This window comes from Haliotis rufescens, unplaced genomic scaffold (genome assembly GCF_023055435.1).
Source record: "Haliotis rufescens isolate VD_foot unplaced genomic scaffold, xgHalRufe1.0.p SCAF_2, whole genome shotgun sequence".
Taxonomy (NCBI): domain Eukaryota; kingdom Metazoa; phylum Mollusca; class Gastropoda; order Lepetellida; family Haliotidae; genus Haliotis; species Haliotis rufescens.
Window position 1 is genome coordinate 61,009,397 of NW_025963890.1, and position 9,695 is coordinate 61,019,091.

General features: G+C 38.4%; 2 long non-coding RNA genes across 4 annotated transcripts; one reads left to right on the forward strand and one right to left on the reverse strand.

Annotated features, from left to right (window-relative positions):
• On the reverse strand, nt 1–6,759 carry LOC124112386. Its single transcript, XR_007222330.1, has 2 exons — nt 3,214–6,759; nt 1–2,248 (listed from the first exon to the last, which is right to left on the reverse strand). It is a non-coding gene; the product is annotated as an uncharacterized LOC124112386 (long non-coding RNA).
• Nucleotides 6,760–6,978: 219 nt separating this feature from the next.
• On the forward strand, nt 6,979–9,695 carry LOC125382114. Of its 3 annotated transcripts, none has more exons than XR_007222327.1 (2): nt 6,979–9,032; nt 9,206–9,695. It is a non-coding gene; the product is annotated as an uncharacterized LOC125382114 (long non-coding RNA). The 3 variants fall into 3 exon arrangements; XR_007222328.1 differs by having other exon boundaries at nt 9,253–9,695; XR_007222329.1 differs by having other exon boundaries at nt 9,300–9,695.

Here is a 9,695-nt window from a genome sequence, read left to right on the forward strand (position 1 = left end):
TGTTATTATTTGTTTTATTAACATCTTGTACAATAAAAGTTGAATTCTTTTGTACACAAATAGATAAAATAAATATAAACTGTGAATGTGTGTGATATTTAACGCTAATATTACAATTCCAGCCATGGGCTATGGCCTTCAGACCTTTCAACCAGCATGTGGGACTGACAACTACTAATGGAGTGGAGAGGCTCCATTCTCTGTTTAAGAATGAGCAGAAACATACTGCAGACATGAGCATAACAGGGCTGATTCAACTTTTAATGAAACACCACAAGAGCAGACAACAGAGGTAATCTAGATCTACTACTTAAGTTAATTTGATAACAGATAACAGTAGGTTTTAGATATCAGGTTTGTTCCCAGTATGCCTACATCCCAGTATGCCTACACTATTTGTTCGTTGTGGATTGATATATGCTGATGTAAGCATATTACTAACACTCTACAAGAAAGACCTACAGAAATTACTTGCTGGATTCGCTGTAACGTTTAGAAACTGAAGATAATTGTGGCCAAGTGTTAATACTTATTTTTTGAGGCAAAAAGAAATATTATGAATGTTTAGAAAATGTAAATGCATACAAGGATCTCGGTATCATAATTAATACAAAAATATTCCCATATGGATGAGAGTTATGCGGTTACGAATAGCCTATTATAGTGGAAAATCTGAATTTATCATTTATTTATCATTAAACCATTCACTCCAATGTATATAAGATATGGAGTTTACAGTAAATAGGAGGAAAACGTCTGGGTATCACAAGAAAATTGTCACATTTTGTTTATAACAGAAGTCTTTGTAGAATAACTTTACTTTACCAATATACATTAGAAGTGGCTAATGTTGATACAGTATAGCTAGTAACCTCAAAATTTGGATGTTATCTACATCAGTTGATTGGATTAAATTGGTAACCAGACCACACCTTGAAGATCATGTTATTCAAAAAAGGAATTCTGATAGGGCAATTTCTGGTAAGGCAAGATTTCATAAAGTCATAGATGATAACACTACACTGGAAACATATTTACATACTTAAACAAAACATGTGTACATGATATACATATAATTGCTATTGTTTAGAACATCTTGTCTTTGTTTACAAATCGATTGTGGGAGATGGAGTAATACACCTTTATTTGATCCGAAATGCACTTCTTGTATTAGCCAGGACATTGTTGATGGATCTAATTTTACATTAAAAACCAGCTAAATATTGTAAAAACAGTAATGGATGAATCAACATATTTTTTATGAGTCACACTATATTAATATTTGTTCTTTATCAATGTCTAACCATGGGATAGTCCATTTTAAGTAAGGTATTTCACACTCATCGATGCATATTACATCCTCATAGAAGTGCAAATTTGTTTTGATAAGAGTGCAAGCATATTGGGATATAGGCAAAATGACAACAACAAAGAACAACCCATATATTGTTACCTGAGGTAAGGCAGTGTGGATGGATGTGTATAAACTAAATATATTCAACAAAACATAAGCATGGGCTACATGCACTTAAACTTAGATTATTAATAAATACAAAAACAAAATTACTGCATGCACAAATGACACAATTAAGTTAAATCTAAAAACAGGTTAACTGCTAATTATCACATACACAGTCTTGAGAAATATTCTACAAATAAACAATTTCATTTCAGTTACTATGAAAAGAATGACAGAATGAAGATGACATTGAAGAGTTCTGTACCAGGGTTCTTGAATGGGAGAGGGTTGACATGCTTTGACCACTGCAGAAAGCGATTAAATGAGGTGACACAGATTCAGTCTATACATAAAGGCGAATCTGCTTACCAAGTGAACAATTACAATGTTGTTTTAAATAGGGAAAACAAAGATCTTTGTTCTTGCCAAGACTTTAGAAGATATTTCTTTCCATGTAAGCATATTCTGGCAACATTATATCACAATACACTACCTTGGGATGCCCTTCCCAAGCAATACAGAGACATCCAAATGTTCCATGTCAGCAAAGACTGTAGGAAATCTCTGCCAACAGGTATAAATGTCAAATTTCCAAAAGTCTCTTCAGAAGATTCTCCATCAGCTGTTGACATGACTGGTGCAGAGCAAAGTGACACAACATTGAAGGCGCCTGCAAATGACACTGGCAATGCCCAAAGGAAACAAACGAGTGTGAGGTTGTTGTTGGAGTTGAGGGATCTACTGATGAGGTGCAGCAGCCAGGAAACAGTAACAGAGGCCAACCAGTCCCTAGAAAAGATAAAGCTAACTGTTCAAAATAGAAACTGTTTTAGGAAAAGGAGGAAACACAGGCAGATGCCAACAGCAGCTAAAAATTTCTTTACGTCAAAAGTACAGAAAAAGTATTTGCTCAACAAGAAGAAACGCATGATGCGTAAGTTTTGTATTAAATCTATTGACTCAATGATTAATACAATATCAATAAATTAACACAAAAAAAACTTTCATCAGGTGCATGAACAAGTGAAATTTCTAAATGTGCATTCAGGATTATAAGGAGGATATACATTTTGCAACACAAATGATTGATTTTTTAAAGAAGAAATAAAGTGAACAAATAACCATGTGTAATTGATCACAATTTCACTTGCAGAGAGGGCAAAATCGCTTTCAAATATTACCAGAAAAACAGAAAATAAGGTAACTATTGAAAAGGAAAAGCAGAACTAAAAAAAAGAGAAACATACATTTAGTCATATGTGCAATCATCTGTTTAAGCAATGCATGTTTCATACTGAATGGATGTTTTAACATTACATGTACTTTCAAATAATACTATAAATATGACGTGTGTGTGTGTGCACGTGCATGTGTTTTGAGAAAAAACGTTCACACATCTTGAACTTAGGCGCAAGAACTGATATCTTCTTTTTATACACATGCTGGACTACATTCTGTGGCATTAAAATTAAAGTTTGCAATGAATAATGACAATCAAACAGGTGTGAATACTTAAATAAAATTGACCACTTCCAGGAGCATGGAGAGTCAGAAGATGACCTACCTGATATGGCAAGTTTTATGGTGAGTATAAAGAGAGAAGACAAAATATACTAAAAGTTTCTTCAAACAGTCTTGTATTATTAGTAGAATCCATGCACTGTGTACATTTTAGGTACATATTATCGAAACATTTACTTACATCTCTTTTTAATACTGACAAGTATCTATCAAGTCATAAATCTCTGTAATACCATGAAAGTAAAGATGAAACCTTCATTCTCTGATCCTAGGCAACTTCAACAGCAACATTTGAGGAAGGGAAGAAACTGACTGTAATAGACCTGCTGACAGAATCAGAGCAGAACACATCCACAGAGGTATGTTATGTGCACATATTTGGAATGTCTATAAAATTCTTTATAGAAGAAATTCTGTCACTGAAAATGTATTAATTGGAACCAAATGAAGAGTTTTGTTTGGGACTTTGTGAGGAAAAGTAGCATACTGAAAATTCCTGTTATGTTACCAATTGCAGGAGCAGGATGATGTTTCTGATGACTTGCCAGAGTTAAAATTTGTGGGGAGAAAGAGGAAAGAAACAGTTGTAAAGCAAACAACAGATGACCACACAACCAAAAACGTATGTGCCGTATCTGTACCATAATACCCTGCTTGTTTGTACAGTTGCTCTCATTAAGTTTCAATATTAACTTATTGTAAACATACTATTCCTGTATTACAGAATCAAGGGGAGGGGACACTTCAGATCAACAGGAGACAGAGTGAACCAGTAAGTCAATGAGCTACGAATACAACAGAATATGTACCGGTAGATGTAATCAAATGTTGGACTGACTTTTGATGTTTTGAATACACACTTTGAATCCAGCTAGCTATATCATGGTGTCCTGTACACAACTTAATGTTGACCTCACAACCCAGTGATTGATTTGAGAAAAATGCACAGTAACTGAACGTGACCACCGAATTCATTACGTTGCCATGGACGACCACATATGAATGTGGGCAACATTGAGTAGGTGGGAAATAACCCCCTAGTCCTCAGCAAGCCTGTCCCCAAAACCAAGTCTACTCTTCCACCAACGAGTTTGAAGTTTTAACATTACAGAAGTGACAGCTATCGTTCACTTGCGTTTCAGCTGCCGATACCTTTGGATTATGGGTCTGTATGGAGGTTTCACTCAAACACTAATGCTGTGATGGCTGTAGTAGATGGACATAAACTGACGGGAAGAAGCTTTGGAGCACTGAAACCAGGGCATGAAGTTACAGATGAGGTACGTTCATAATAACCAATTATTTTCAAATCTGATGAGGCACTAATTATTTGGCATATGATACATCTATTGATATCTTTTTTGTTTTGGTAATTCTGATGTTCATGTCACTGATACCAAGTTGCAGCTTCCCCGAAATTATTATGCTTAGTCTGTCATGACCCTTAAGACATGGCTTTCTTGGAAGAATATTAGTTTGGGCTTTACTGACAGGAAAAGCAATTACATCATTTCCATGATAACATAGCTGAACCAGTGTTCAATGCAACATTAACCATTCAATTACATCAAAATATCAGAAAGCATGAAAGCAAAAATTGTTGTTTCTTGTTTCAATGCTGCACTCAGTTTATAACAGTGGTCCGTAAATAATCACATCTGGAACAGACAATCCAGTAATAAATTATGTGAATGCAACACATGTATTATAGTTTGAATGCATTGCTTTCTAATTTTAAAGGTACTCAATGCATACTGCGGGGCTAAATGTCGAGATCGAGATGATGTATACCTGATGGATTGCCTTGTTGCCACACACGTTATTCTTAATCATGGACAACCACCATTATTCAGGAATGTAAGGAATACAATCATTGTCAAAAGTTTGTAATGGTTCTTAAATCAGAGCAAGTATGAGCATCACAATTCATGACAAATCCTTTCCTCTAACAACAGTGAAACATTCTACTCCCTCCAAGGGACATGTGAAGCAAGATTTAATGTAGAAGTCTTATGTACATGTGACATATACGCCTGTTATATCTGTACATCTAACATTATCTACACCTGCGGGGGATTACAGTTGACTTGCTATTTAAAGAGTGTATAACTGACTTAGCAAAACTGACTTCAGAAAGAACACATCTTCCTGCTCATTCATCAATACATTGAATATATATATAAGTAAAAAAGATGGTCATAGCAAAGAATAATGTTTAAAAGACTGAATTTATTTCTTGAACAGGTGGATCTGCTTCTGAAAGAAATGATCCTTGCTCCATATGTCACAGGAAAGCACTGGCACATGTTTGTGGTGTTCCCACAAAGAAATGAGATTTTATACTTAAATCCTTTGGGTGAAGACACGTCTTATAAAAGTAAAGAAGCAATTTTGTCAGCTTGGAGGAGAATACTCCAAGTGAGAAGTGAAAAGGGCCTCCTCGACAAGGAAATATTAAAGAAACGATGGAAGCTAATAACAGCAAATCACCAATTGCAACAAGATTCCACAAGCTGTGGAATATTTGTGATGAAGGTAGGACACATACTTGACAGCTAATTACTGCTAAATGACCTTAGTAACAGATATTAACTTTTTTCAAGCTGTTCAATATAGAGAAATGGCAATGCATAATTTTTGTTAGTAATATTCAAACTGATAAACGCTAGTTTACCCTTACTGATAACTTGAAATTTCAGTTTGTTGACTTCCTTCTTGATGGGAAGAAAATGTCCACCCAATTTGACACAGATGAATTCAGGACACACATAGCATCATATTTGCTGCAAAACTCTGGTAAGTACAGACTCCTGAAACTAATCATGAGCAAACAGAAACATACCACTCTTTATAACCCAAAGGGTTAGAAATAACAGAATTCATAAAATTTGCATGTGCACAAGGGCAAATATTACTTCCCATGCACCAGAATATGGTTTACATCATTCGGACATCATTGTTTACTTCCTTACGAAATAAGGTTAGAATGACATTACACTACAACTGACGGAAATGATGGAATACACATTAAATATCAGTATGATACACATGCTCATATAATACTCTCTATAAATGTTAACTGGTTGATAAGCATTATCACTTAAGAATACAGAGTGAGTTAATGACACCACTGACATGGAGTTACACCATTGAAAAAATTAAGAAAAGTAATTAAATGCAATGAATATTTCTAAAGAAATTGGAACATGAGAATGTACTGTTTCAGATTTACCAGCAATGGCTGACATCTGTAGAGGCTGCTCAATGCATACACAAGTGGATACCACTGGCAAATGTGTCAAGACAACACAAGGAACCAAACAGAGGGAACAAGATTGGGTAAGAATTCTTGACCAGTTACAACACAAAGTACTCAGGAAATTAGGGCTGGGACGGGTAACTCGGGTACTCGGGTCGGCTGGGTACTGAGTAGGACCCGGGTACCCACGGGACTACCCGGACCCGAGTTTAGTCACATAACTATATATATATATCGTTTAATGGCAAAACTTATCTAGAACTCTATGGTTACACTATAAGTGACAAATAGTCACATTTCTTTCTGACTATATATGTAAACATACCTTCTGGCTTTATATGTTTGCATAAAGATAAAACTTCAGTCAACTTCAGTGTATGCATGACCAGATCAGTTTATACGTGTATCTAAATGCATGGTGACAGGTGTACGGTCAAATGTTTCCCAATCGGACATTTTGTACCAATCTCTTGAGGCCTACAGCGGGCGGCCGGGTAGGGTCGGATAATAGGGGCGGGGGGGGGGGTACCCGGGTAGTAAATTTGGACTCGTCCCAGCCCTACAGGAAATAATAATTAAATGAATCACATAAGTGAACATGTTTTAGCAAGCTTATAAAGTAGCACAACGAAATATAAGCATGAATAATGATATGTTTGACTGTGAGGAAAAAACCCAACTAAAATGAAATAACAAACAATAGAAATAACAATTTTGTATTGCACATGTTGCAGGTGCAGTGTGAGAGCTGCAGGTATTGGTATCACCTTGAATGCTCTGGCAGCAATGCATCATTTAGAACACTGCAAAAGGAAACCTTTGTGTGCAAAGTGTGCCAGGTAGATGAAGACTATGTGGGCAATAGATCACCAACTTCAAGTGTAGTTCTGAGAAAAGGCACACAACCAAACAAATCATCAATGAATAATCCTCACAGATATCAAACTAGGTTTGGTGGGCACACAGAGAACAACTTCCAGTTGATCGCTTTAAATGGTCGCATAAAGAAATGCCAAGGATGCAAAACTAAATTCATTCATACACCGAGGGCACCATTTGACATGGTAGTGAGGCATCTGGAATTAAGACACTTTTTCAGCCATAGGGCAAATAAGCAACAGGCATTTTGGACAAATTGTCATTACCACTGCAGGGCTCAGTGCATTCTGACAAATAATCAACATTTCACACTTAGTAGGCTAGTAATTGATCCAACCCTAATATTAACAGATGACCATATACAACATTTGGAACAAAATGGCATAGACATTATGCAAGTTATAAATTCAAAAGTACCATATTTCTAAACAAACATATTTAACAAAGTCAAGAAAAGAAGCTGAAATGAACCATAACTCTCCACAACACTCAACCTAGAACAGATGCCAGAAAGTCAGGATAACATGACAACCAAGACCTTCACAGCAGCCCTCAACTAAGTCAGGATAACATGACAACCAAGACCCTCACAGCAGCCCTCAACCCAGTCAGGATAACATGACAACTAAAACACTCACAGCAGCCCTCAACCCAGAACAGATGCCAGAAAGTCAGGATAACATGACAACCAAGACCCTCACAGCAGCCCTCAACTCAGAACAGATGCCAGAAAGTCAGGATAACATGACAACCAAGACCCTCACAGCAGCCCTAAACCTAGAACAGATGCCAGAAAGTCAGGATAACATGACAATCAAGACCCTAACAGAAGCCCTCAACCCAGTCAGGATAACATGACAACCGAGAACCTCACAGAAGCCCTCTACCCAGAACAGATGCCAGAAAGTCAGGATAACATGACAATCAAGACCCTCAAATCAGCCCTAACCCCAGTCAGGATAACATGACAACCAAGACCCTCACAGAAGCCCTAAATCTAGAACAGATGCCAGAAAGTCAGGATACCATGACAATCAAGACCCTCACAGCAGCCCTCAACCCAGTCAGGATAACATGACAACCAAGATCCTCAGAGAAGCCCTAAACCTAGAACAAATGCCAGAAAGTCAGGATAACATGACAACCAAGACCCTCACAGCAGCCCTCAACCCAGTCAGGATAACATGACACCAAAACCCTCACAGAAGCCTTCAACCCAGTACAGATGCCAGAAAGTCAGGATAACATGACAATCAAGACCCTCACAGAAGCCCTCAACCCAGTCAGTATAACATGACAACCGAGACCCTCACAGCAGCCCTAAACCTAGAACAGCTGCCACAAAGTCAGGATAACATGACAACCAAGACCCTCACAGAAGCCCTCAACCCAGTCAGGATAACATGACAATCAAGACCCTCACAGAAGCCCTCAACCCAGTCAGGATAACATGACAACCAAGACCCTCACAGAAGCCCTCAACCCAGAACAGATGCCAAAAAGTCAGGATAACATGACATCCAAGACCCTCACAAGCCCTCAACCCAGAACAGATGCCAGAAATTCAGGATAACATGACATCCAAGACCCTCACAGAAGCCCTAAACCTAGAACAGATGCCAGAGAGTCAGGATGACATGACAACCAAGACCCTCACAGCAGCCCTAAACCTAGAACAGATGCCAGAAAGTCAGGATAACATGACAACCAAGACCCTCACAGAAGCTCTCAACTAAGTCAGGATAACATGACAATCAATACCCTCACAGCAGCCCTCGGCCCAGTCAGGTTAACATGACAACCAAAACCCTCACAGCAGCCCTCAACCCTGAACAGATGCCAGAAAGTCAGGATAATATGACAACCAAGACCCTCACAGCAGCCCTCAGCCCAGAACAGATGCCAGAAAGTCAGGTTAACATGACAACCAAGACCCTCACAGCAGCCCTCAACCCTGAACAGATGCCAGAAAGTCAGGATAATATGACAACCAAGACCCTCACAGCAGCCCTCAGCCCAGAACAGATGCCAGAAAGTCAGGATAACATGACAACCAAGACCTTCACAGCAGCCCTCAACCCAGTCAGGATAACATGACAACCAAGACCCTCACAGCACCCCTCAACCCAGTCAGGATAACATGACAATCAAGACCCTTACAGAAGCCCTCAACCCAGTCAGGATAACATGACAACCAAGACCCTCACAGAAGCCCTCAACTAAGTCAGGATAACATGACAACCAAGACCCTCACAGAAGCCCTAAATCTAGAACAGATGCCAGAAAGTCAGGATAACATGACAACCAAGACCCTCACAGAAGCCCTTAACCCAGTCAGGATAACATGACAACCAAGACCCTCACAGAAGCCCTCAACTAAGTCAGGATAACATGACAACCAAGACCCTCACAGAAGCCCTAAATCTAGAACAGATGCCAGAAAGTCAGGATAACATGACAATCAAGACCCTCACAGCAGCCCTAAACCTAGAACAGATGCCACAAGTCAGGATAACATGACAATCAAAACCCTCACAGAAGCCCTAAACCTAGAACAGATGCCACAAGTCAGGATAA